General features: G+C 46.0%; 1 long non-coding RNA gene across 1 annotated transcript; it reads right to left on the bottom strand.

The window, feature by feature from the left end:
- Window positions 1–1,624: 1,624 nt before the first annotated feature.
- On the bottom strand, window positions 1,625–7,987 carry LOC146890226 (uncharacterized). Its single transcript, XR_014999105.2, has 4 exons — window positions 7,779–7,987; window positions 7,280–7,379; window positions 5,054–5,158; window positions 1,625–4,172 (listed from the first exon to the last, which is right to left on the bottom strand). It is a non-coding gene; the product is annotated as an uncharacterized LOC146890226 (long non-coding RNA).
- Window positions 7,988–20,057: the final 12,070 nt, after the last annotated feature.

Here is a 20,057-nt window from a genome sequence, read left to right as displayed (position 1 = left end):
TCTGTCTCCTAGGTGATTGTAAATGTGATTTTACAAGATAAACCACCGCAAAGGCATTTTATATTCAAATTGTAGCAGACACATGGATGTCCACTGTTTTGTTATTCTTTTCATATTTCAACGGGACATAAATCTTATAGATAATTTTGTATTTATCCCACATTGAAAAGTAATTCCAGAATCTTTAAAAGGTGAAATTGGAAGCACGCTGGGGCTAAATGTCTTAGTTTTGCTTTGCAGACATTGTCATAGAGGGTTTGTGATTGCCCATACACCTTACCTATTTTATAAATGTAAAGCCATGACCAGGACAAAGCAAAAACTCTTAAATAAAATGTTGAACTTATTTCAGAGAACTCTGCAGTATTTTGCATCAGTGTGGGGATTCTGTGCAACAGTTTCCTCTAGAGTGAAAGCTTCCCTCTGGGAGGGAGGCTGGGGCTCAGGAGACATAAGAAGTAAACAAACTCCACTGTACAAGAAAGCTGAAATGTGAAAGATTCACCAGGGCTGCTCCCCAGGGTTACAGAACCAGTAAATGGCTGCTTAGTTGGAAGCCCTGACCAGCCAGTAGCTGAGAGGAAATTCTGGGACCTGTCAAGCTGCCTAAAGGTTGCACAGAGAACTTCCGGCTGCAGCTTTTGTGAGCAACCCATCACCCATGTTGGGGTGAGCTTTCTGATGATGCAGCTCATCCTATGGATACTCCCTCTCTCACGCTCCCATTAGTAAACCTGGTCAAGAGTCACTAGCTCACCGAGTTGGGCTTGGGTGCAATCATGACTTTGGTCTGCCGTGGGTTCCCTCTCCGAGATGAGTAGGCGTGAATGCTATGTCTCCCCAGGTAAAGTAACACCCAAAAGTGACCCAGAAAGGGTCTTACAAGGATGGGAGCCATTATAGGCATGCTCATATGTAGGAGGATGGGCATGAGAGTCATGATAAGATTAGGGGTGAACATGGGGATGGAGTGAGTTCTTGCTGATTGCTGTCACCGTGGGCGGATCTTGCAGTTGCACAAACACGTTCTCTCTCATCTTAGAAAGGTGGGGCTCCCTGAGCTCCCAGGACAGCTCTGCTCCCAAGCTGAGCCCTCAGTGATGGCAGCTGCACATTAGACCACGGCAGGAGCTTTTAGACGGCTCCGAATGCTGGAGTCCCACTCCACACCCACGGAATCCATGATCCTGGGAAGGAGGCTTGCCCCACGCTGCTTAAAAGCTTCGCTGGGAACCATATTTTGCCTCTGGGACTGAGAAACACAGTTCTGGCTCCTGGCACTGTATTAAGTGCCATAGGAAAGAAAGCTCAGTAGCAATGATTGTGTCCTATTTTGGGACAGGAAAGCACTCAGCATCCTGGATCCAGAAGCGTTGTTGGGAAAAGTGTCTCCAGGAAGGCGGGGTGGCACAGTTTCCAGAAGCACTTGCTGCAATGACTGGATTCTGTCCCTTAACCCACATGGTGGAAGGTGAGGACAAATCCACACAAACTCCACAGCTTGTGTATGCATACACAAATAAATAAGTGTAATTAAAAAAATAACAACATGTCTACCCTGGGACACCTGAGAATGCTCTTCTTATCTGCACAGCATTTATCTGCGATCCAGGAGACAGAGTTTCTGCACCGTCGGCCCCTCCCTTCCCTCTCCAGGTCCACTGCATTCGCAGCCTAGGGGATGGGGCCGCCCACATTTGAGGCAGAGCTTCTCCAGTTAGGTTAATTACTCTCAGGAAATATTCTAACGGCCGCAATCAAGGGTGTATTTCAATCCAGTTGAAATTAACCACCATGCTTACCCATCAGTCACCCGTAAGTCACTTGAGGAGTTCATGCTCTTAGACAAAGCCGCAGTCCTTGCCGCCAGTCAGCATCTGCTGACTCACCAAGTGAGGGTCAGAGAATCAGGGCATCACGGGTCATTTCCTTCACTAAGGGAGTTATAGGAACAGTGTCCTGACAGGAGGTTTAGGTTCATAGAGGGCAAGAGTGCGCATGGCTAAGCAGCGCTGGTCACAGTGTGGTCCTGCCCAGTGGTCTGGCAGGTTGTCAGAACCGGGTGACATCGCTTCCTGGGAGACAAGCTGCCCCCCTGGCTGGCACCAGGCTTCCTTTTCCTCCCTCAACAAGGGACTCCTGAGAAATTCAAATTTCTTGGAGACCATTGTTTTAACAGTCTGATTGCCAAAGGGAGGGACACGGTGTCTCTCTTTAGAACTTCACTCCCATCAGGATGGTTCTGGAGGCTTGCTGAGCAGAAGAAAGGAGCTCACTAGGTGTGGGTCTTTGGGAGTGGCTATGCCTAGCCATTTCTTTGCTTTCTGCTTCCCAGTTGTGATGGTGTGGGCTGCTGTGACCTTCCCTATAATAAAGGGATAAACCTCTAATAATATGACCTCCCCCCGAAGACTTCACTTCTTTAATTTGCCTTTGTCAGGTGTTTTCTTTCTATTATGTCAAAGTAACTAATGCAAGCCTTCGAAACAATCCACAGCGGCGCTCTGGTTAGACGCCTCCCCATACCCTGTAAGCCTTCCACCCACATTCCTGCGTCTCTTCCTTAGAGGACAAGCCGACTCCCCCTCTTTCCTCCTACCCTTTTATCTCTGGTAGTTCTTGTAGAGAGTTGAACAAGGTCAGCAGCGGGCAGGAGTGATGCTTGATCTTTGTTGACAATTTAAAGTCATACCTCTGTGCATTGGTATTTCCAGGACTAACAGAGAGGGAAGACTTGATAGCAAGACAGCTGGGGGAAAAGAGATGCTGGGTTTACCTGCCTACCTCTACCCCTGCTAATGAGCACATTGTCTTGTTGCTGCAGCGGCCACCACCACTGTATTCCATCAGTGACATTGCCAACACAGCTTCTTCATTCTTCCAAGAAGGACTGGAGATCAGGGGCTCTCCAGGGATTCCTCAGGCCCCCAGCACCTTCTTGGGACTGCTGAGACACGAGCCTCGTGAACTGAGGAGCTGTCAGGTCTCAGTCTCTCTAAGAAGTGGGTGGTCATGCTGTACTGTCTGGATCACACGGTGTAAGCCAACCTAATAGTGTATACACAGTCCACCATCCTGTTCCTCTACAGGAGCCCTGACTGACATGGCGGGTGGGCAGAGAGGAGGAAGAGGGCAAACTTGGGATAATTCACAGGCTTCATGTTTATTTCTTTCAAAATTAAAGCTGCCTGTGTATGCTTGGGAGGAGAGAGAAGAAAACAGAACACAATGTAAGAGGGAAATTACAGAGGAGGGATAGAAACCCTCTGAGTCTACCTTCACTTAAAATATTTAGCAGCGAGAGTGGGAGTCAGGCAGAGGAATCGGAAAGATGTTGCCATACAAGAAAGCAGGAATGCACTTTCTCCTTCCTGCCTGCCAGCCTGGGAACTGGCTACAAGTCAGCTACAGAGGCTACAGAGGCAACAGAGGCTCTGTGAGCCCTCGCTGCAAAGGGTCCTGATGGGAACTCCTCCTCTCCTGGAGACCTCTCACTTGCTGAGATGACCGCACTATCCACCTGGCTGCTTTCCTAAAACTGTGCAGAACTGGTACCCAGAGTAGGATGCAAGCAAGCATGCAAAGGCACAGGCATAGCCTCCTGCTTGGTGCAGGGTCCTCACCCTCTGTACAAAGCCTGTCGTCCCCACTGAGGCACGACACAGCCCGAGTTGCTCTCTCGAGCACTGGGAAGTGGTGCAGCCACTTGATCCTGACTATGACCTCAGCAGAATCTTCTGGAAGGATGGTGCCGGCTGATGGGCTCACTACTGAGGAGGGGCTTCATGTGGTACCATAACTCTGTGTCTATGTTCTTCGGGGCCAGGGCGAGAACCTGAGGGCTCACACATGTTAGACAAGTGCCACACCCCCGTCCACATTTCTAACCCTCTTAGTATGTTCTTGTCTGACTGTTTGTGCCTCTCCCATCTTCACTATCAAAAGCAGGACGATGATGCTGATCTGTGATGCATGCTCAATGGGTAGCCATATCTGGGTTCTCTTTAAGATGCCACCTCTTCCGGAGTGATGGAGTTTAAAATGCCAGCATAGAGACAGAAGGGTGGCCCTGCCTGTAGTCCCAGCACTTGGGAGCCAGAGGCAGGTAGAGTTCAGGGTCCTCTTGGTCTACAGAGCTAGTTCCAGGACAGCCAGGGCAATGTGGAGAAACTCTGTCTCGAAAAAACGAAAATAAACAACTAATATAAAATACCAACATAGACTTTGTCACCTTTCCTTATGTTTCAACAAATATCGAGTGTGCTAAAAGGAAACAGGTATTTGGTCTTTATCACAAATGTCTGGAAACACTTCTCAAGCCCTCAGAACTTCCAGAATGGCATTGAGGCAGCTCTTGCAATTGTGGGTGTATGTGTGTCCGTTCATCTGTGGTATGTTGTATGTATGTGCACAGGTGTACATGCACATACATGTACATGTTTGTGAACTGAGAGAACAACCTTGAAAGTCATTCCTCAGGGAGAACTCAGCTCTTGTTACACAGATCCTGTTCACCTTGAATGCTTTTCTCTGTCCTGGAATTCTTCAGGGAGACTCGGCTAGCTGGACAGTGAACCCCAGGGACTCATAGTCCCTGAACCTCTGGTGCAAGAGTGCAGGTCTAGCACACCATGGATTCTGGGAATCAACTCAGATCCCTGGTCCTAAAGACAAGCACTTTATCAACAAGCCATCTATCCCTGGCCCAGGCATCTTTTGTTATTCTCAACAAACCCCTTTCAAGAGTGCCTGAGTTTATGCTAATGAGGTGGTTCTTGATTGGTCGACAGTTTCTGGGCAGAGCCTGGTGGCCTGGAGAGCCCTGGGAACAGAGGGTGCAGCTTCTCCCCTGCAAGGATGGGGAGAGAGCTGTAAAGTGAGCTCCTTACTGTCCAGGGTAGGAGATTTCCTCAGCTCTGTCTGCTTGAGCTCTGTGAACACACCGGACAGCGGAGAGGCACGGAGTTGGAGGAAGCATGAGATGCTTTGGGGAGGGCCTTGAGCCAGGGGTGAGTGTGAATGCTGGGCTGTGTCCTGCCCCTCCTCGACGTACCTTGCTGGCGCATCTCTCTTCCAGTCTGCCGTCCCTGGGTTATGCTGCACTGTAGTTACCACTCAGAGTGGAGGTGTTTCCAGTTTCTGAAAGCTGTTCCTGCAACTTTCCAAATGTAATCGATAGTTAAGGGAAGCCAGGCTTACTTACAGCCATATTGGAGAGCCATTTGGGCAATCTTGCTGTGGCCTCACAAGTAAGGGTCATCTTGAGGCATGAGCCCTTGAACTGGGAACATTGGGGACCAACTCAAGGCAGCAGAACTGAGTTGGGCACAGAGTGGACGTCAGAGACCCACACTCAATCCATGCCCGAAATGCTGCCTCACCTTAGGGGAACCTGGGATGTGGCTCAGTGGGTAGAGCGCTCACCCAGCAGGCATGAGAGCCTGGCTTAAGTCCCAGTCCTCCATCAACTAGGCTGCTGGCAAAAATTTTTAATCCCAGCATGCATAAGGGGGAGGCAGAATCAGAAGAGGAAAGTCCTCAGCTATAAGGGGTTGAGGCCAGCCTCAAACCTGAGACCCTGTCTCAAAAAAAAAAAAAAAAAAGCAAAAAAAAAAAGTTTTTAAAACTAAAAGCAGGCAAACAAAAAACCAGCTAAAGGCTGGGCTGTGTGTGTGAGCTTGTAGAGAGCTTGTCCAGCATACACAACACGGGGTTCCAGCCCCTGCACTATGTAAATCGGAATGGTGACCCAAGCCCCTAATCCCGGTACTTAGGAAGTGGAGGGAGGAGGATCAGGAGTTTAAGGTCTTTTTCTGCTACACAGTGAGCTCAAGGATAGCCAGAGCTATGGGATACCCTGTCTTTAAAAGTTTCACACACACACACATACACACACACACACACACACACACAGAGAGAGAGAGAGAGAGAGAGAGAGAGAGAGAGAGAGAGAGAGAGCTAGGAGGCCAATTAACAGGCAAAAACACTTCAATACAAGCCCAATCACCTGAGTTTGGTCCCTAAAACCCACATGAAGATTGAAGAAGAAAACTGACCCCACAGAGCTGTCTTCTGAACTCCTCCACACATATGCTATGACACACATGCATATCACACACACACACACACACACACACACAAGCAACACACACAAAGTCCTAAAATACAAGTTCAAAACTGAATAAAAGAAAGAAACAGCAAGATGAGAAAAATAATTTGCAGTCTCTAAAAACTTATAAAAGGTTTGTGTATGATGTTGAAGAAAGCCATGAAAAAAAATCAGAAATTCATTAGTATATTGGCAAAGAGTATGAATTAGCCATTCAGAGAACTGAAGAGCTAACAAGTATTTAAAGGTAAGATGGAATGTGCTAGAAATTAAAGAAAAAGTCAAAACAGTAATCTTGGGTCATGTGCTTAGTATTTTCAAAGTTTGCTTTGAACCCGACATCAGGTTCCAGAGGTGACTAGATGCAGGGCACCTCACAGACAGCTGAGAGAATGCAGGCACAGACTGGCTGCTTACTGGCTGGCTTCCCTTGGCTGGTTCAGCCTGCTTTCTTATCCAGCACCAACCCACCTGCCACGTGGGCGGGGCCGTCCCATATTAACCAGCAATCAAGAAACTGTCCCACAGAAATGCCCAGAAGCCAACCCATGGAGGCAATTCCTCAGCTGAGATTTTCTCTTTCTGAATACGTCTTGATTTGTGTCACATTGACCAGCAACTCTGCTATACACATGGTCTACATTTTTGACCCTCCTTCTGCAGACCCCAGCAGTTCCAGCATCCGAAGGGCTAAGGCAGGAGGATGGTAAAGTTGATAGTAACTTGCCTGGGCTATGTGCCAGCCAACACTATCAAAAGAAAGAATGTAAAAGTAGAGGGAGAAGGAGAGAAGAAAAAGAAGGAAGCAAGAGAGAAGGAAGGGAGGGAGGGAGGGAGGGAGGGAGGGAGGAAGTCAATCAATTTCGGAAGTAGGTCTTGAGGAGGGGAGAAGGTGAAGGGCACAATGAGAATGAGGATGAATCATAATTAGACATAACAACACTCATGACCGAGGATGCAGTCAAATTTCAGTTCCCGCCACAGGGAGGGGCTGGGATGCGGAGCCCCAGGGTACCAGCAGGCAGGCTAACAATGCTGCCCCAAGCTCTGAGTGACTCACAGAGCATCTGCTAAGCTGCCCACCCCTGGCAGTGCCTTAGGCCTCACTTCTCAGGTCCACACTCACTGCTATTGTCTCTATCGCTTTCATTGACTCTAACAAATACTTACCATGAGCTGCTCACAAAGCCCATTGCCTCCCTCTGAATGTGTGGCGTGTTTGCTCAGAACATACTTCAAAGACTGCCCTGAGCACAGGCTTCCTGAAAGACTGAGGACATAAAGAAAATCTGTTGTCAAGGAAGTACGAGCCTCTGCCAGAGGACACAGGACTCATACTCCTCCCCGGGAGGACTTTATGACAAACCTCTGCTATGTAATAAAGAGGAGAGAGCAGAACCGGGTGTGTAGAGCTGAATAAATAACAGAGTAATGAGGAGGGCACTGCCCATAAAGGCTGCTGCCTTGTGGCATCAGAGCCGTTGCTGACAGCCCCTGCCAGAAGGCAGCAGGGACACAGGTCACATGCAGAGTGGCCTTCAAGGTCTGAATCCTGCACAACCCAGCAAGAGCAGAACGAAGTGTGTGCACACACAGCCTTGTGCAGATCTTAGAAGGGGGGGCTCACTCTCCCCAGACTCACTAGCACCCTCTTTGCTGTGCCGCGTACCTCTGCCTCTTCGGCTCTGTTCAAAGCAGGCTTCACACGTCCATTCTCTTCTACAATAGATTCCGACCCGGGGGCATACATTTGCATTTGGATTTCCTGGTTACATTATGCTGAGATGATTACTCCATTTTCAGGCTGGGATGATGGCTCAGCCTGTAAAGCATGTCCTATCCAAAGAACCCACGTAAAAAGATCAGGCACAGCGGAGCACAGCCGTGTAACCCTGGTCCTGCCAGATAGGAGGCTTCCTGGAAGGGGTGGAGCAGGTTCCAGGCCAATGAGAGGCCTTGTTACAAACAACAGGTGGAAGGTGCCAGAAGACCAACACACATCTAAAGAGGTTCTAGGATCTCCAAATGTGCACTGTGCATGCATGTGTTAGGCACACACACACACACACACACACACACACACACACACACACGACGGGGGTATACACATGCATTCACAAGGAAGTGAAAATCTAGGTTAGACTGTCCTTTAATGTCCAATTGTGGAGTGGGGTACCCTGCTATTGTAGCCACAGTTGGAAATAAACGGCCTTTGAGGGAATGCCCACCCTGACTGACATCTGTCATCTCAACAGCTGTGCTGTGTTGTACTCTCTCGCTGCCACTAGAGGGAGCACAAGTTCACTGCCATGGCTGGTCCCCAAAGAACAGTACCTTGATGGACGTTTTAGGTGACATTTGGGAAAGAAATCATGGATCTATTAGCATTTAATTCACAAAAATGATTGAGCAGACTGGAAAAGAACCCACATAAAAAAAAAAACTGAAGATGGACGGGCTTCTGGAGCTTACTGGTGAGTTCCAGCCCAATGAGAGATCTTATTTCAAGAACACAAGGTGTCTGCTGACTGAGGAATGACAGCTGAGGTAGTCCTCTGGCCTTTACACACATGAATACATGTGCGCACGCACACTGGCACACTCTCATGCACTAGCACACCCATGAACATACACACATATAGACACAAATTTTAATTGAAACAATTTAAATTTAAATGAATCTTTTCTAGAATGAGAGAAGTTGAATATGAGGGTTAAGACTGTTCTGTGTGGGGTGAGTTCAGAAGGCTAAGGGCTATTGCACAGGGCACAGGTCAACGTGTGGATTACTACAGCCAGGACCAGTTTTCACTCTGCCAGCAAAGAAATGATGTGCATTGAGACCGCGTCTTCTATGGAGGGGTAAACAGATGACTTTAAGTGTCGTGCCATGAACCCTCATCATTTTGCTAGGCCCGGCTTCACAGGCAACAGCCATTTTCCTTTAGATGCAGCACATTCTTACTAAGTAGATATGAAATCTCAGGAACTTAGGCTCAGTCACCAAAGAAACTTTATTCTGTGAAAGGTGGGTTACTAAGGACGAGGTCTTTATGTTTAATTGCTCTTATACAAAATGTCCTGGAGGTTTCCAAAGATCATAACATGAAAGTAAAAATGTAAGCAGAGACTGAGAGGACCTGATGGATAAAACTCTTGCGTGCAAGCGTTGGGATCGGGGTGGGGGTGGGGGTGGAGGAGTTTGTATCCCCAGCACCCACATAAACAGGCAGAGATGTGGCAGCCTCCAGGGGATCCCTGCTCCAGCTGGCTAGCTAGACTGGAATTGGTGAGTCAACAGGAGACCTGGTTTCCTAGTTAGCTTTCACTGTTGACTTGACATAGCCAGGGCCTCTAATCTGTGCCCTGCCTTTGAAATGCAGGTGGTAGTTTCTTCCTGGAAGGAAAGGCCTGAGCAAGGGCTCTGCACGCACTGTAATCTGAGCCTGAAGCTGGAAGAGCTCTCCTTACCAGGAAGGAGATGTGGTTAAGACAAACAAACAAAGAAAACGAAACCCTCTGTCACTTCCTGGGAGAAATCAATTTTAAGTGAATTTAGACAGTATCTCTTAAACACCTTGTTTTTTAAATTATCATAAAATTGTTTTAAATTAAATGTATATTTAAGATTATATAAGCCATGTTTCCCTTGTCAATTCATTTTTTGTTGGATGTCTGTGCTTTTTATCATTATTATTGTTTATTATTATTAATAATAATTACTTTGTTTTTAAAAAACAAAAGATTTCCCTGTCATCCCCTCCCCCCACTGAGAAAGACTTCTGGTTTTATTATGTGCTTTCTGGTGTTTTGAGACAGTCCCAAACATCCCAGGCCCTCCTCAAACTCACATTAGCAAGAGTGGCTCTGAGCCCACAGTCCTCCTGGGTCTACCTCCCAAGGGCTGGGATTGCAGCTGTGCACCTGTCTGAAAACTTGGAGTGTCTATTTTCAAGAGATGTGCCTGGGCTCTGGACAAGAGACCAGAGAGAATTTGATCAATTGTCAGTCCGTGTTCCCTTGAACACCCCGGTTCTTCTTTGTGTACACCATCCCTCTGTTTTTTGGGAGATATTCTGGAGGTCACATTGGCCTTTTTCTCTCCTTTTCTCTTCGGGAAGGAGACCTAAACATAGATTTCCTTTCTTGAAGACTGGGCTCTCTTGGTGCACTTGACCTGAGACTGTGACCAGAAGCACACCTGGACCCTCACTGTCGCAGGGCCCTGGGACAGAGCCTGCCGCAGCCAGGAGCCCACTTAGGCCCTCACTGCCAACTCTTAGTGCATGCGCCTGCAGTGCCCTGGAGCAGCGCATGCTGCATGCTGAGAGCAGTACTGGGCTCCTCAGCGTGACCTCATTGACAAGGCAAACACTTTCCCCGCCAAGTTACCGGTCCAGCACCTAGTCAATTTCAATTCTGACTTGAATTTGCTAATTTTATCAATAAATGAAAATGGAATTTAAATTTGAATTTTTTTCTCTTTCGTAGAACAAAAATAAAATAAATAATATTGCAGCCCAACAAGAGGCTGAGGGGACTGAAGGTGGGAATCAGGGGTACAGGGCCAACACAGCTGTATTGTAACTTTCATCTGGAGGTGTCAGAAAGAGGGTAGAAAACACAGGCAGGTGGCACAGCTCGCAAGGGACCTACGGGCCCCCCGCAGTCACCACCTGCTGGTGTGTGTTATCCCTGCCTGCAGGTATTAGTCACCCTGAGAGCTGCAGACCGCTCTGCTCCCAGGTCTGTTGCTCACGATGGCGAGCGAATGAGAGCGTGTGATCTCTCTGTCACAGGACAGCGACAGCCCTTCCATGTAAACGACCAGTGTTCTTTAGAATGTCTCTTCTGCAAACATAGGGTTATGATGTCATCACTATGCGCCCCCAGGTGGCTCTGTTCTCCCATGCTACCACAAGCTCAGGGCTGCCCTCAGAACCGTCAGGCCCCTGAGACGCTCCCCTTGGCAGTTTTCCTTCTTACCACATCGCACACACCCTACCTCTCGTCTTCTGACTCTCACGGAAGATGCCAGCTGTCAAAGCTCAGACTCCCTCCCCCACATCTTCACCCAAGTCCATCCATCCCTGCATCTTGACAAGGCATCCTTCCTCCCATCACTTCTTTGTGAAATGGTCCTCAGTGTTTAAAATGTTACCCAGATGTCACCTCCTGTAGGAATCTGAACCCACTCAATTTCCCCATCCTATCATTGATTTGTAATTAATATCTCTACCTCACGTCCTTGGCAGCTCTGATATGCTCCAGGCACATCCTGTCCTCTTAGGCTGCATCAGTTACCTCCTTCCTCTCCCTCCCACATATCCCCAGCCCGGTGTTCTGGCAGAAAGATCCGGTAGCAGAAGTAGCAGGGATGACGTGGATACATTATTGGTAGAACAGGGTCTGATGTTCCCAGCACAGCATTGGGAACTACAATAATTTTTTAATCATGCATACATTTTTTCAGTTTTTAAAATATTCAGAAGTAGTTCAGTGGGGAGGACTGGAAGAAGATGGACTGAGTTTCTCAAAGTCATTCTCTTGGGCTTCAGTGGCATGAGTGAGCTGTATGTGGGTGTCTTTAGCTTCCATGTGTTTGCTGATGGCATGGGGGCTCTATGGCTTTTTAACTGTGAAATGAAATAAAATTGATTCTATGTACTGGTAGAAAACTCCTGATAAGAACCAAGACTTTCTTCCTCTCCCTAAGACTAATGGGATGATCACCCTCCTGGGAAGGTAAACCCAGTTGTGAGATACAGCACAGCTACTCTCCAGTGAGGGCTGGCTACTGAGGTCATTGAGTAGCAAGCCCTGGGGAGTGGCAGCTTGGGGGCATGAAGAACGCAGCCCATGGGAGAGTTCACAGGAACAAGACCTCATTTTATCCTAAATTAAGCAAGAGTGAAGCAATTTTCTGTAGACAATTCTCAAGAAAGGGATGCCTACACAGAACATGGCTGGCTTGTCATCTCTGCAGGACACTATGGTTTTTAAAGATTTCGGTTGCAAGAAATTCCTGCTCTCTTTCCCCACAGACTGGTGCTCCTGAGAGGTACAATCTTTGGGCCCTTCTAGCATACCCCTCACACACACACACACACACACACACACACACACAGAGAGAGAGAGAGAGAGAGAGAGAGAGAGAGAGAGAGAGAGAGAGAACTACACCCTATTGGTTTAGGATGTAAAGTCTTCTCATGAATATTCTGGGGCTTGAGACCACAGCATTTTCAAAGCAGCTCAGTTGTTTAGCAGACTGCCTGAGACTTCTAACTCTCAGAGTTGTGAGACAAATAGTTACCAGTTAGGGATAAGGGAGCCCAGGGCCTCCTCCTTCTTCGGACTCTTTGGTGAGCTTTAATAAATTCTCCTTAGACTGAAAACAGACTACAGTGACTTATTTCTTACCCCGTGGAGTCTCGGGATGGAGTTTGAGCTCTGCTCTGTGCAAACTATGGGATCCTGGTTTTTGTTGTTGTTGTTTTGGTTTGGTTTGACTTTTCAAAACCAAGTTTTTCTGTGTAGCTTTGGAGCCTGGAACTGTCCTGGAACCAGGTTTGTAGACTAGGCTGCCTGTAGTATGAGGGCTGGCTTGTTGGGGTTTCTGTCCCTCCCAGTACCCCAACAGCCGGCGGGCCCCAAAGAAAATCACGCACAAGACTCCATAAGATTATAAACTGATTGGCTCATTAGGTCAGGCTTCTTGTTAACTCTTATAACTTATATTAACCCATTATTCTCATCTATGTTAGCCATAATGGCTCCGTACCTTTCTCAGCTGGGCAAGTTACATGCTGCCTCTTCAGTGGTCTGCACAGGAGTGGCTGAGGAATGTCTCTGCTTCCCAGAATTCTCCTGTTCTCATTGCATCACCTCTACTTCCTGTCTGGTTTTCCCGCCTATACTGCCTGCCTGGCCAATCAGCGTTTTATTAAAATATGATTGACAGAATACAGATAATTCTCCCGCACCATTTCCCTCTCTTTTTTTTTTTTTAAACAAAGGAAAATACCCATAATCCATTTGTTGGGAATGTGGGCGTAGTATTTCAGGCTACTTCCTGCTGGTTGGGGGCGCTGATAGTCTTAAGGGGACCTAAAGAAAATTTAGAGTTATAATCAAGTCATGACTGGAGTATCCTGAGTCTCGATCATCTCAGGCAGCAGTCTTGGATCAGTTCTGGATGTAGACCTCTGTCATCTGGGCCATCTGTTCCTATCGGAGATTTTTCAGGTGGCCTCCCTTGGTCAAAGGTGATTATTCCTAACTCTGAATAAATCCAGAGTCTCTCGTTTTCTGTGGAAACAAAAGCAAAATCTCTTCTCCAAAGTAACATACCTTTTGACTTCAGTTTTGAAGCCAAGGTATTTTCAAAATTCCTATCTTGGGTTAGTTCAGCAGCATTTATAAACAAAAGTCTTTTAGCAGTTGTTGCTCCTTCCTCAGCAATCAAACAATTTAAAGAGAGCATAAAAGCATACAGTATGAAGATTCTCTGTGCATTTTCCATCTTTATGTGGCTTTATTTTAACCTCTATTTCTTTTATTTTTACTTTTACTTTATGAGACAGGATCTTTGTATATCTTTGTCCTGGAATAACACTGTAGACCAGGCTGTCTTTGAACTCACAGAGATCCTCCTGTCTCTGCCTCCCCAGTGCTGGGATTAAAGGTGTATGCTACCACACCTTGAACTCACAGAGATCTGTCTGTCTCTGCCTCCCAGGCACTGGATTAAAGGTGTGTACTACCACACCTTGAGGTCACAGAGGTCAGTCTACCTCTGCCTCCCTTGTGTTGGGATTAAAGGTGTATACCACCATACCCAACTACTCTCTTTCTTCCTTTTTTACCCTAAGAACTTTAACCTTTAGCCTACATATATTTTTAACACACTGTAAACTATTTAGAGGTTTTCTTCATCTTTGAATCTCTCTTTACTGTATCTCTCTCTCTTTTTTTTTTTTTTTTGACCACATGAGTCTAAAAACCATGGCTTTGACGGCTGGATCTAGGCCATTTCTTAGCTTTCCAGCCTCATGGCAGAGGTACTGCTGAAGCCATTTTTATTGCCACAACTCTGTGGCATTTCAAGGTCCCTGCTAGCAAGCAAGCTGCAGCATTCTGCTCACAGACCACACTCAGTCGGACTGCCTGCCTGAAAGAGTCAGAGATTGCCTTGGCAGGACAGCCCAGAAAGCCGGCATTTTAAAACAGCACAGCTTTTTTCCTGCTACTGCTGAAAACCCGAAAAGCATGCGTTCAGCTTTTCACCAACACCATTTAAGTGTTTCGTGGCAGGACCTCTTAATGAGCTGCAAGGTTTTGCAGCTAAAGCTGAGTCAGGAAGCCTCTCTTAGATGAGAGCACTTGCTTGCCTCTAGCAAGCAGAGCAGACCTGAGATATTGCTGCTACCAAGAAGGCATGATTTACTCTATTCTTTCCCAAGCTTTCTCAAGCTTTCTGTGGATTCAGTTATCCACGTCTGGGCGCCATATGTAGTATGGAGGGCTGGCTTGTTGGGGTTTCTGTCCCTCCCAGTACCCCAACAGCCAGCAAACAACAAAGAAAATAACACAGAGTCTACATTAGGTTATAAACTGATTGGTCCATTAGGTCAGGCTTCTTGTTAACTCTTATAACATATATTACCCCATTATCCTTATCTATGTTAGCCACATGGGCTCAGTACCTTTCTCAGTGTGACAGCTTACATGTTGCCTCTTTGGTGGTCTGCGCAGGAATGGCTGAGAGAGAGCTTCTGCTTCCAGAATACTCCCAGTCTCTTTGCTCCACCCCTACTTCCTGTCTGGCTTTCCCGCCTATACTGCCTGCCTGGCCAATCAGCGTTTTATTAAAATATGATTGACAGAATACAGATAATTCTCCCGCACCAGCTGCCTCAAACTCAGAGATCCTCCTGCCTCTGATTTCTGAGTGTTGAGGCCACCACTGCCTCAGATCCTACCCCCACTCTCTTTTTCTCTTGAACTTTGTGATAAAGAAGGATAGTGTTGTTATGCCCAAATCAGTGAAATCCAACCTTTTTAAAATCAAGATTGCAAACTCGGTCTCTCTGCGTGTCCAATGTATTGGAATAACTGAAGAGCCCTGAGCTCAATTAGAATTGGGTTTTTATAGTAGTTAAAGTGGGGCTGAGGGGTTTCTGAGGTTCAGGACCCCTGATTGGCTGACATCCGTCTAGGGGTGTCCTGGTGAGGTGCACTGGCAGGTGATCCTATCTACAGTGGTTGGAATGTTAGGCATTTTCTTTGAATGGTCTGTTCTTGGGCAGTGGTCAGGTCCTGGGTCCTGCAGTCAGTTATTGCCTCAGGGTAAACTACTGAGACTCAGGTCTCTTATTAAATTTATCAAGGGCCGAGTTCTACTCTGGCAGGTGATAATGGTTGGAAATAAAATAAAAAACTTCCTTTGGGTGATCTGTCCATACTTAGCTTATCATGGCTAGCCCCCACAGGGTGTTTTGGAGATCAGCCCTCCGTCAGATGCAAGGTTGGTGAAGAGCTGTCCCCATTCTGTAGGCTGCCATTTTGTCTTATTGACAATGGCCTGTGCCTTTCAGCAACTTCTCAGTTTTGGGAAGCCCCATTTGTTAGTTGTTGCTCTCAGTGTCTCCACCACTACTGGTGCTGGCTTTAGGAAGTGATGTCCTGTGCCCACGCATTCAAGGATATTCCCCACTTTCTCTTCTATCGGGTTCAGTGTAACTGGATTTATGTTGAGATCTTTGATCCACTCGGACTTGAGTGTTGTACAGGGTGATAGATATGAATCTATTTACATTCTTCTACCTGCCAACACTCAGTTATCCCAGCACCATTTGTTGAAGATGTTTTCTTTTTTCTGTTGTACAATTTTGGCTTTTTAAAAAAATTTTGGTCAAAAATCAGGTGTCCATAGGTGTGTGGGCTAAAAATAGGATCTTCAATTCAATTCCATTGATCCATGTGTCTGTTTTCATGCCGACACCAAGCAGTTTTCACTACTGTAGCTCTATAATAGAGCTTCAATTCAGGGATGGTGATGCCTCCAGAAGTTTCTTTATTCTACAGGATTGTTTTGGCTATCCTGGTTTTTTGTCTTTCCATATGAAGTTGAATATTGTTCTTTTGAGGTCTGTGAAGAATTTTGCTGGGGATTGCATTGAATCTATAAATTGTTTCTGGTAGGATTGCCATTTTTACTATGTTGATCCTACTTATTCAAGGGCATTAGAGATCTTTCCATTTTCTGATATCTTCTTCAATTTCTTTTTTCAAAGACTTAAAGTTTTTCTCATACAAGTCTTTCACTTTTTTGGTTAATGTTACCCTAAGGTATTTTATGTTATTTTTGGCTATTGTGAATGGTGATGTTTCTTTGATTTCTTTCTTAGTCCATTTGCTATTTGTATAAAGGAGAGCTACTGATTTTTTTTTTAGTTAATCTTGTATCCTGCCACATCACTGAAGATGTTTATCAGCTGTAGAAGTTCCCTGGTAGAATTTTTGTAGTCACTTATGTATACTATCATATCACCTGCAAACAGTGAAAATTTGACTTCTTCCTTTCCAATTTATATCTCCTTGGTCTCCTTTTGTTGCCTTATTGCTATAGCTAGGACCTCAAGCACTATATTGAATAGATATGGAAAGAGTAGACAACCTTGTCTTGTTCCTCATTTCAATGGACTCACTTTGAGTTTCTTTTCATTTAATTGCAAGTTGGCTGTTGTCTTGCTGTATATTGCCTTTATTATGTTTAGATATATTCCTTATGTCCCTGATCTCTCCAAGACCTTTATCATGAAGGGATGTTGCATTCTGTCAAAGGCCTTTTTACCATCTAATGGGATGATAATGTGCTTTTTTCTTTCAGTTTATTTATATGGTGGATTTCATTGGTAGGTTTTCATATGTTGAATCACCCTTGCAACTCTGGAATGATGCTTAATTGATCATGGCAGATGATTTTTTATGTGTTCTTGGATTCAGTTTGCCAGTATTTTATTGAGTATTTTTGAGTCCAGAATTCAAGAAAGTAGACATCAAAATACAAAATAATTCAATTAAAAATGGTACAGTTATAAACAGAGAATGTTAAATAGAAGAAACTCAGATGGCCAAAAGACATTTCAATTGCTCAACATCCTTAACCATTAGGGAAATGCAATTTAAAAAGACTCTTTGATACCATCTTACACCTGTCAGAATGGCTAGGATAAAAAAAAAAAAACAATGATAGTTTATGCTAGAGGGAATATGGAGTAAGGCGAGCACTCCTCCACTGTTAGTGGGAATGCAAACTTGTACAGCCACTTTGGAAACCAGTATGGTGGTGTCTCAGAAAACTGGAAATCAATCTCCCTCAAGACCCAGAAATATACCCAAAGGATCATCCACAATCATACCACAAGGACATTTGCACAACTATGTTCATAGAAGAATTGTTTGTCATAGCCAGGACCTGGAAGCAGCCTAGATGCCCCTTGATTGATAGATAAATGGATAAAGAAATGTGGTACATTTACACAGTGGAGTATTGCTCAGCAGTAAGAAACAATGACATCTTGAAATTTTCAGGCAAACTGGATGAAACTAGGAAAAAATATTCTTAGTGAGGTAATCCAGAACCAGAAAGACAAACACGGTCTGTGCTCACTCGTAAGTGTAAAGCAAAGGCTAACCGGGCTACAACCTACAATCCTGAGAAGCTAGGTAACCAAGAGGACCCTACGAGGGACACACACAGAGGGCCCCAGTTAAGATCTTCTGGGTAAACTGGGAGGGAAGGTAAAAGGGAAGGGATGGAAATATGAAAGGTCCAGATGCCAGAGTTGGGGGAGGGACAGAGAGGAAGAGCAATGAAAGAGATATCTTCATAGAGGGGGCCATTATGGGGTTAGGGAGAAACCTGGTGCTAGGAAAATTCCCAGGAATCCATAAGGATGATCCCAGCTAAGATGTCTAGCAATAGTGGAGAGGGAACCTGACCTGGCCTTACCCTGTAATCAGATTGATGACTACCCTAACTGTCATCATAGAACCTACATCCAGTAACTGATGGAAGCAGATGCAGTGACCCACAGCCAAGCGCTGGGCTGAGCTCCTGGAGTTCAGCTGAAGAGAGGGAGGAGGGATCATATGAGCAGGGGGGGGGCGAGTTTCAAGATCATGATTGAGAAAACTACAGAGATAGCTGACCCAAGCTAATGGGAGTTGAAGGATTCCGGACTGACATGGGCCCGAACTGAATGTGGGTGACGGTTATGTGACTTGATCTGTTGGGGAGACCCCTGAAGTAGGAACCAGGACTTATCCTAGGTGTATGAACTAGCTTTTTGGAGCCCATTCCTTATGGTGGGATACCTTGTTCAGCTTTGATACAGCGGGGGGAGGCTTGGTCCTGCCTCAAGTTGGTGTGCCAGACATTGCTGACTCCAAAAGGGAGGCCTCATCCCCTCAGAAGAGTGGTTGGGGGTGGGATGGGATGAGGAGGAGGGAGTGAGAGAATGGGAGGGAGGGGGTACTGAAGTTGGTATACAGAATGAAAAAAATTAATAAAAATGAAGAAAAAAAAGGAGAATGTGATTACAGTGGAACCTGATCAGTGGAGCCTATTAAGACTGGATTCAAGGTCTCTGATCCAGCAGGTCTAAGAGGCCAGAAGAGTCAGGAACCAAGTCTGCTAATTCTCTGGGGGACTCCAACCAGAACAGGTCACCCAGATTCTCCTTGGTGACAATGAACTGGGCGATGATCTGGTGTCCGTGTAGTGCCCTCAAGGAAACTCTACCTCAGTTTTGGCACGTGCACGTTCTTAATGAAGGCTCTGGTGACCTCTACAGTGGGGCAGTGCATCTGCCTTTCTTTCAGCCCCTCCAGCTCCCCAGGCCTGCTGAGCCTGTCTGCTGCTGGATCACTGCCTGAAACTGCTTTCAGTCCTGTGAATGGGGGCATTGTCTCAGCCTGGAGGAGAGCCTGCTTGTGCTGAGCGCTGAGGTCCCCAGAAGAAAGGGGAGCTGCAAGAATGCCTCTCCTAGAACATTCCTCACCTCCAAGGTGCAGGCTTTTGCCTCAGCAGCTTATGGAACCTCTTGGAAAGCTAGCTGGTGGTAACACTGTCACTTAGGCCAAACGGCCAAGGCTTACCCAATGTCTAAATCGCACCACTTTGTTCTGCCCGCCCTTATTTTCTTTAGTGCAAAACTCATTTGTTCTGGCTTCTCTGCAATTCCTGATGGCCTCTGCAGTGAAAAACTAAAGAGACAAATTTCAGGAGAGATTTATAATGTTGGAAACGATCGGGACTCTGCTTTACAGTAATTGGTTCTTCTCAGTCGGGATTTCTTTTCTTTGGCCAGAGAGTGCAGTTTGCAAATTAAGCAGCAAATGAGTTCCTTGAGAGTTGAGTCAGCCTTGTGAGATACCGAGGAAGAGGCTGTGGTCCAGCCACAATGCCAGGGGCACTGGGCATCCTAGCAGCTGTGTTAATATTTGATTGTAACAAATAAATTTGCAGAGGGTCAGTAGGTTATAATCGTTGATTAATACTCCTAGTGACTTACATATTAATAGAAAATCCATCGCAATATAAAATTGGACTTATGAAAAGGCTTCTGAATCCATATTATAAAATTTCAGACTAGCAGAGCATTAATTAAGTTCAGAGTCTCTAATTGCTGGGACTACATCTTAGTACAATTTGCCATAGATTTTTCTGGATGAACTTTTGCTTAATCGCTTGCTGATTTCTCTTCATGAAACCCAGGAAATGGAAAAGTGGACATTTAAGGCATATCTTTAAACTTGATAGCCTACAGGTCAGTCCATCTGGTCAACCATTTCCCACCATAGACGGCCGGAAAGTCGGACAAAGGTTTATGAGGCAACTATACAGGCAGCCATGGGAGCCAAAACAGAGATCAAATCTGAG

The sequence above is a fragment of the Myodes glareolus genome, chromosome 22 (genome assembly GCF_982192425.1).
Source record: "Myodes glareolus chromosome 22, mMyoGla1.1, whole genome shotgun sequence".
Classification (NCBI taxonomy): Eukaryota; Metazoa; Chordata; class Mammalia; order Rodentia; family Cricetidae; genus Myodes; species Myodes glareolus.
Note: the sequence above shows the minus strand (reverse complement) of the source record. Positions and strands in the feature narration are given on the sequence as shown.